This window comes from Crocuta crocuta, unplaced genomic scaffold (genome assembly GCF_008692635.1).
Source record: "Crocuta crocuta isolate KB4526 unplaced genomic scaffold, BGI_CrCroc_1.0 scaffold133, whole genome shotgun sequence".
NCBI lineage: Eukaryota > Metazoa > Chordata > Mammalia > Carnivora > Hyaenidae > Crocuta > Crocuta crocuta.
In genome coordinates, this window is record NW_027529438.1 from 52,226 (window position 1) to 58,225 (window position 6,000).

Here is a 6,000-nt window from a genome sequence, read left to right on the forward strand (position 1 = left end):
CCAGATTCCCTTTTATCCATGACAGCTGTTTCAAGATTGAGCTCTTTATCTGGGCCCTTTGCAGCACTGGGATTTTACATTTCCAGGTCAGTGCTTTGGTCCACAGCACATGGGAAGGGGTGGCTGGTCTCTCTCCACCTACCATTCCATGGGCCTCTTTATAACTCCCTGTCCCTGGTGCTAGGAATGATATCTCATAGGTCAAAATCATGTTCTAAGCAACAATTCTGAGCAGTAAAGTAAAAGAATTATGATTTGTGGAGTATTTTACCAAAGACTTCCTTCCACATGCATTTTCTCATCCCCAGATACTTTATGAGAAATGCAACACTGTTGTTGGTATTATTTTCCCCATTTTATGTACAATAAAGTGAGATCCAGAGGGGTCAAGTGACTTATTCATAGGCACACAAACAGAAAATATCAGGAGCTGGATTCGAACTGGGCCATTGGGCTCCAAATCCCAAGTCACTTTCACCCACAGTCATGTAGTCCCTACCAGCTACTAAGTGGATGTATTAAAAATAAGAGAACTAACACTGTTTCTTATGCAGAGAACCTTGTAATCCCCAGGGAGATTGGCCCAGAAAAATGCCTGTCAGGGGCTGCAGTGTGGGTGAGCTGTCACTCGGTAGCTCTCAGCACAGCACTGGTAATTAGTAGAAGAGGAAATCTGCTCTCCTGGTCCCAGAACCCCTTAAACACCACAAGCACAAAAGGAGGAGGAGAGCATGCATCCCGCAGTGAAGGGCCCAGCTAAGCAAGGCCCTGCCACCCGCCATCCCTCATCATGGCAGGAACAGCCCATAGGGTGGAGGCAGTGGACACAATGGCTTTCCGAGCTCCAGTTGGCACATTGGACTATCTTGTTAGAATGGAGGGCACAATTAAACACTACCAGAGCCAACTCCCAACTGAGTTGCAAAGAAAGATGTAAACACACACACACACACACACAGACCCACTACACTCACACACTCTTCAAGCTGAAAAGAAAATTAATCAAAAACCCAATGAACGCCTGAACTCTATAATTAAGCCTAAATGATCTTCAGATAGAGAGGGAGCTGAGTGAGCAAGCTCGGTGCACACAGATATTTTTACCCCAGAGTCTTATTGCCATTAATTTCTTTTGAGATCTTGAGTACATCTGGTCCCAGTTTCCTTGGTAGGACATCTGCCTGCGGAAGACCTTCAGGAGAGTTGCCAGCTCAGTGGCCAGAGGACAGCCAAGGTTATTGGGCCATTCCTCAAACACTTTTATGGGGACGCAACTGGGGAAAGGAGTGCCATTGCCCTCTTCGGTCAGCTGTGCTCCCTCCCATGATGGATTGTACCCCTAACCTCAGTCCCGCTAACAATTCCTCTGAGGTGTACAGTGCTTCACAGTTTGAAAAGGTTTTTTATGGTCCTTTACGTAGAGTAAAAAAATCTCTGTTGAAGATAGGAAATCTGAGGACTGGCCTAATCTTTCTGTCTTTATTATTATTAACAACGACTCCCGTTTGATTAGTATGCTACAGTTTACACAGCACAGACACAAAGGTTGTGTCATTTAATCTCAACGATCCTATAAGATCTGCTTTTTATCCCCATTGTGCAGATGAGAGAGTTGAGGAGAAAGGTCATGTGACCTGTCCAAGGTTACCCTTAATATTAGTCGTGCTCTGAGGACTTGAGCTTCGGTCTTCTGGCTCCACACCTTCACTCCATATCCGTGGAACTCCATTCCCATTCTCTCCCTCATTAAATGCAACCGTCATTCTCTGCTTGTCCAGACACTGCTATTCTTTGGACAGGGCTGACTAACAAGGAGAGGGAGTCTTTGCAGAGCTGCCCTAATTCATCCCTGGTTGCAGCCTGACAAGACAGAATCAGCTCTCCTGAGAAGTCTGGGTTCAACTCTCCCAGGCTCGGTGCCTTCAGGTGATTAGGGAGGTTCATCTGGGTGCTCTGAGGTTGGAGGCCAGAGCCTAGGACTTCAGCATGACTTGAAATCCAGTTGGTGAACTAGCCCTTGAGCAAATCACTTCATTCTCCTGGGCTTCAGTTTCCTCCTCTCTTCAATGAACCACTAATACAACCAGCCAGCATCACAAGTCAGAAAGGCACAGCGGGACGATGTCTGGAAACATTCCAAAATGTCTAACGTGCTGCCTGATGTAAGCTTATTGTCACATCAATAGAATCACAAGGCCCAGTGCTTGTTGCAGGATCTTAATTAGGTTCCATCTAGTTGGAAGCCCAAAACCATTTCAGGGAAACCCAGTCTCTCTTCCAAGTCAGCCTGACTCAGTGGAGGGTGGTGGGCTTTGAGCTCCCCCTGTCCTCAGACACTGTGCTGGAGAGACCTGGATCCTGGCAATCAAGAAAAGAAACGAGACCACTGTGTAGCCCTGTAGAAAGTAGCTCTGGGCAGAATCTGTAGCTGCAACTCCAAGAAAGCCTTTTGGAAAGAAAAGGAGGCTGATTATCAGATCTGGGCCAGACTTGAAATCCCAGCACACTTGGGCTGGTTTAAACTGCGCAGAGAAGCCAGCCAGGGATAGTTGCGTTGCTTCTGTCATGAGCTCAGGCAAGAGATACAGAGGCAGAAAATAATAGTGATAATTTTACACACACAGGCAGACACACATTTTTTGTGGGTTTCCACTAATACAGATGGGGAAATAATTATATATATTATATATAATTCTATATCTATAGTGTGTGTGTTGGGGCAGGGAGAGTCTCCTGCTAGCCTGTTCCTACATAGTTTCTGATGCCCCAGATCTTGGCTGGGACTCCACAGTTCGCCTTACAGACTTGGCCCTCAAAGTACCCATAAAAGGAGGAAATACTTCTTCAAATGGTGCCCCCCCCCCCCCCAGGCTGTCCCACCACACCGCAGGTGTATTTGGTCATGGCCCCTCTCTCTGCCCACCCTGCTGTGGCCCCATCGCACATGGCCCCACCTGGACCAGCCACACAGCTTGGCTCAGGGCTGCTTCCCAAGGCGCCCTGTCCCCAACACACCACTGTGCCCCTCTCCCAGCTGGGCCCGCCACCACAGGCTGCGGAGAGAGGTAACTTTGTCCAGCTGGGGAGCGGTCCAGAACAGAGCCCGCTAGCTCCTCTCACCAAGATAAATATGAAGCCAGGCCACTGGGAGGCTCCAGGCCCCCATTGGTCCGTGGCTAACCCAGAAAACGTGGCTCAGTCCTTAAAACCTCTGTGTGCTGGGTTAGAAATGCCCGAGAGAAGGGAAAATAGACACTGAAATCACAGCAAGGAGGGGCCCAGCTGCCCTCAGACCTCCCTGGGGACTGGGAGGGGCTCCGACAGTGCACGTGAAACATTCAGATGGCCAAGACAAGATGCCTGCGCCTGGGGCTGGTCTAAGGCCAGCTGAGGCCCAGTGTCTCTGGGAACAGGTGGTAACAGGGAGGAGACAGGAAAGAAGACAAAATGTTTGGTCTCAGGCCAGGCCGGGAATGCAGGGGAACCAACCAAGGCACCCAGGGTATAAGATTTCAGAAGGCCCTTGATGCCAGTTTGTGCAAAGGTCAGTACTGCACTTGGTGCAGGTGACCCCCCCCCCCCCCCCCCCGCGGCCCCCCANCCCCCCCCCCACCACGGTGTCCACCCTGGATGCCTGGCTTGCCTCACCTGGGTCCCAGCCCTGCTCTGGGCCACCTTCTATGCGTTGTTTTCTTCCCAGGGAGGGTGGACTAGGGCAGCTACTGTGAGATCCCTCTGGACCCTTCTTCCAGCAAGTACTTATACGGAGCATGTACTGTGTGTCAGACTGGACAGAACCCAGAGGGAGACGATGCTCGCAGGAAGCTCTGAGCACCACTCATTCCCTCCCTTTGGGAACCACACAACACAAGTAACCCCAGAAGTTTAGCAAGGGCTCCCTTAGTTGGCCCGCGAGGGGAAGCTGCCTTTCTGGCCCCAGGACCTGGTGGGGATGGGTTAGGTGACAACGCAGCGTTCTGTCAAGTCGTTTGATCTCTTCCAAGGAAAGGCGCTTGGGGGAAACCCTACAGTCTCATCCACACACACGCAGGCACCGGTGACGGAAGAAACCGCTGGGTATCTCTCCATCTGCTCCCTTCCATCACCCTCACCCTTCAAACCAATTAGAATATTCCACACAGACATGATGCAATGAAATGTTAATTGGAAAAATAACAGGAAAGATAATACACGCACTTCAGGCTGAGAACTATTTCATTAAACTGGGCTTTGAAAGCAAGACAGCCAATTAAATTATTTCCCACTTCACTCCCTCACGTACCAGAAACTACAGAAAGCTATTACTTCTAATTAATTAGGAAAGAAAGAAGGGCTCCGCATATGCATATCAGATGAACAGGGACTGAGGCGCCACACCACTTTATCGCTTTGCTGCAGTGCGCATGCGCCTATGCACGCACAGGCACACACATGTGCGCGCACACACTCATACACATCCATCAGGGACTAAGACATTTACTGTCTCACGTGAAAAATTTCATGTGTCTTTTGAAAACACCAAAAATAAGAACCCCTGCTCCCAAAAGGCACTCACAAAATCAAACAAAGGTAAACGCCTTTTTGGGGCACATTCATCAGAATCGGGCCTTTGCTGGAAGAGAATAAGCAGCTCTAAACTCGGTTGGATTCCAAACTTCCTGCAACACAAAGCGTCTTGTCTTTTTTCCTCTGCAGGAAAGGAGGGGGCTTTTCCCAAGCCAGCTCCCTCTTTCAAGGGCTCAGGACGTTCTAACGGACCAGGGGACCGGAGACCCCTGAGCCATGCTTTTGTATTGACTTTGTTATTATGCAGGTCTCATGCCGGGCACCTTCAGTTTTCCACCTGTGAAACAGGAAGATGGCCTGTTCTAAGCGCCACAGTCACCCCCTCCACGTTTTTAAGCTTGTGAGAACTCACTGACAGAGAGCCCTTTGCTTCCTGGGCCTTGCCTTGGGGAAACTGAGAGACAAAGCTCAACTATACAGCTCAAATGTTTCCTGTACAAAAACTATGCTAATCCCAAGGCACCCTTACTGTATCGCAAGTTTAATACAATTAACATAATATGAATATTATAGTAATGAATAGAATGGTCATATAAAGCAGTTGTCAGGACGATGTGACTTTTGCACACAGTGTGGTCTGTGAGCAGCGGACAGACTCAGAGGTTGTGACAAGGCTTCTACACACGTATGCCCACATGGCACCCCATCCTCCCCCATCATCTACCCTTTCTGACATTCTGCCCCATGCAAGACATCAAGGTCTAATACAACCAATGCCTCTGACCACTTGCTTATTGCAGGAAGGGGAATGGCATTCTCTGACACTAGTGCATGGTGGACTGTCTTCCAGGCCATAGGGTTTATGGAGGAACCATTCCTAGAATGGCTTTGTAGGCTCTCAAGTCCCCATTTGTATGTATAATGAGGTCGTTTGCAAACCTCAAACAATTGGAACAAGTTTATTTGACAATAATCTATGTAAGAATTTCAGGGTTGTTTTCTTCCTGAAATTGAAACCATGCATAAAATCTGAAAATGCAATCATGTTCATCTGTTATCATAAAACCTTGTTCTGCTGTTACAGCAGTACAGTCCCCGAAGCAAGCCCAGTATATCAAAACTCCAAAGACACAAAGCAGAACGAATGATCAGGGAAGGGAGCGGAGGATGCCCAGTGCTTGGATTTACTTTGGAGCGACTCCTTCCATGCATTCAAAAATACTCTCTTTATCTGAAAGACTTAGTTCACCCACTTCTTTTTTGGGACCTCAACTATTAAATAAAGCAATAGATATAAATACCCACCCCCACACAAAAATAGTGGCAGCAAGTTCTTTTTTTTTTTTAAAGAAAAACGAATTGATAACTTCAAGCAGTGTAGACCTACACTTGAGTTTTAATGCAGTTGGTGTGTGCACCCATGCACAGGAATACAGGGTAAGCCACAGGGTTCTGGTGAATTCTGCTGTGCCTTCAGATGCTGAGAAACAAGGC